This window comes from Petromyzon marinus, unplaced genomic scaffold (genome assembly GCF_048934315.1).
Source record: "Petromyzon marinus isolate PM22_M1 ecotype Great Lakes invasive population unplaced genomic scaffold, UKy_Petmar_22M1.pri1.0 PM_G_Scaffold_221, whole genome shotgun sequence".
Taxonomy (NCBI): domain Eukaryota; kingdom Metazoa; phylum Chordata; class Hyperoartia; order Petromyzontiformes; family Petromyzontidae; genus Petromyzon; species Petromyzon marinus.
In genome coordinates this window covers 140,001-142,500 of record NW_027422786.1, presented here as the reverse complement: position 1 = coordinate 142,500, position 2,500 = coordinate 140,001, and positions in this window count along the sequence as shown.

Here is a 2,500-nt window from a genome sequence, read left to right as displayed (position 1 = left end):
TTTCGTGTCGCCACATTGCATGCGAACCGCATGCAACTTCCAGAGGCATTTGCAGCAGAAATGCATGTGCAGTCAAAAAAAAATTGATATTTTTCACGGATAGACCCCGTGAAACGCTAGAAATTGGCGGGGATGTGTCTCTTGTGGCTCACGGGGCTGTTCGGGTCGCACAGAAATCCCTGGGAATGGGAAAACGGGTCATTTTCGTGTTGCCACATTGCGTACGAACCGCATGAAACTTCCAGAGGCATTTGCAGCAGGAATGCATGTGCACTCAAAAACTTCTATATGTTTCACGGATAGACCCCGTGAAACGCTAGAAATTGGCGGGGATGTGTCTCTTGTGGCTCACGGGGCTGTTAGGGTGGCACAGAACTCCCTCGGAATGGGAAAAGGGGTCATTTTCGTGTTGCCACATTGCATAGGAACGCCATGAAACTTCCAGAGGCATTTGCAGCAGAAAGGCACGTGCACTCAAAAATTTTAATATTTTTCACGCATAGACCCCGTCAAACGCTAGAAGTTGGCGGGGATGTCTCTCTTGTGGCTCACGGGGCTGTTAGGGTCGCACAGAAATGCCTCGGAATGGGAAAACGGGTCATTTTTGTGTGGCCACATTGCATAGGAACGGCATGAAACTTCCAGAGGCATTTGCAGCAGGAATGCATGTGCACTCAAAAACGTCTATATTTTTCACGGATAGACCCCGTGAAACGCTATAAATTGGCGGGGATGTCTCTCTTGTGGCTCACGGGCGCTGTTAGTTAGGGTCGCACAGAAATCCCTCGGAATGGGAAAAGGGGTCATTTTCGTGTTGCCACATTGCGTACGAACGGCATGAAACTTCCAGAGGCATCTGCAGCAGAAATGCATGTGCACTCAAAAACGTCTATATTTTTCACGGATAGACCCCGTGAAACGCTAGAAATTGGCGGGGATGTGTCTCTTGTGGCTCACGGGGCTGTTAGGGTCGCACAGAAATCCCTCGGAATGGGAAAACGGGTCATTTTCGTGTTGCCACAATTGGCATACGAACGGCATGAAACTTCCAGAGGCATTTGCAGCAGAAATGCATGTGCACTCAAAAACGTGAATATTTTTTCACGGATAGACCCCGTCAAACGCTCGAATTTGGCGGGGATGTTTCTCTTGTGGGTCACGGGGCTGTTCGGCTCGCACAGAACTCCCTTGGTCCACCTGATTCGTGCATACAGGCAGCAACTAAAACTCTGTAAACCTGCTGTGAGGACATCTAAACAGTGGACCAGTGAGGCTGTGGAAGATTTGCGGGCGTGCTTAGACTGTACTGACTGGGATATGTTCACGACTGCTACCAATAGTCTGGATGAACTCACAGAGGCTGTGTACATCAGCTTCTGTGAGGACTGCTGTATCCCAACACGTACCAGGGTGAACTTTAACAACAACAAGCCCTGGTTCTCAGCAAAGCTCAAAAGGTTGAGGTTGGAGAAGGAGGAAGCGTTTAGGAGTGGGGATAGAGACAGATTCAAGGAGTCGAAGAACAGGTTTAGCAAAGCGGTGAGAGAGGCTAAACGACTGTACTCAGAGACACTAAAACACCAGTTCTCTACTAACGACGCTGCTTCTGTCTGCCAAAGGGCTCAGGCACATCACCAACTACAAACCCAGAGCGCCCCACACCACTAACGACTCCCGCCTAGCCAACGACCTGAACGAGTTCTACCGTAGATTTGAAAGACAATTGGACTGTCCTGAACCACCCCTTCCCACCCAAGAGGCCCCATCCCCCACCCATACTACAGAAACGACTCTCTCCTTTCAGGAGGGAGAAGTTAATGGGCTTTTCAAGAGGCAGAATCCACGCAAAGCAGCCGGGCCGGACTCTGTCTCTCCAGCCACCCTCAGGCACTGCGCTGGCCAGCTGTCTCCGGTGTTCACCAACATCTTTAACACCTCCCTGGAGACATGCCATGTACCAGCCTGTCTCAAGTCCTCCACCATCATCGCTGTGCCCAAAAAGCTAAGGCCAACAGGACTAAATGATTACAGACCGGTCGCCCTTACATCTGTGGTAATGAAGTCTTTTGAGCGCCTGCTCCTGGCACACCTCAAAGCCATCACAGACCCTCTCCTGGACCCCCTTCAGTTTGCCTACAGAGCCAACAGGTCTGTGGACGACGCAGTTAACATGGCCCTCCACTTCACCCTACAGCATGTGGACGCCCCAGCATCCTACGCCAGGATCCTGTTTGTGGACTTCAGCTCTGCCTTCAACACCATCATCCCTGCCCTGCTTCAGGACAAGCTCTTCCAGCTGAACGTGCCCTACTCCACCTGCAGGTGGATCACAGACTTCCTCTCTGACAGGAAGCAGTGCGTTAAGCCGGGAACAGAAGTCTCTGACTCCAGGTCCATCAGCACGGGAACTCCTCAGGGCTGCGTCCTTTGCCCACTGCTCTTCTCCCTGTATACCAACAGCTGCGCCTCCAATCATCTGTCCGTCAAACTCTTGAAGTTT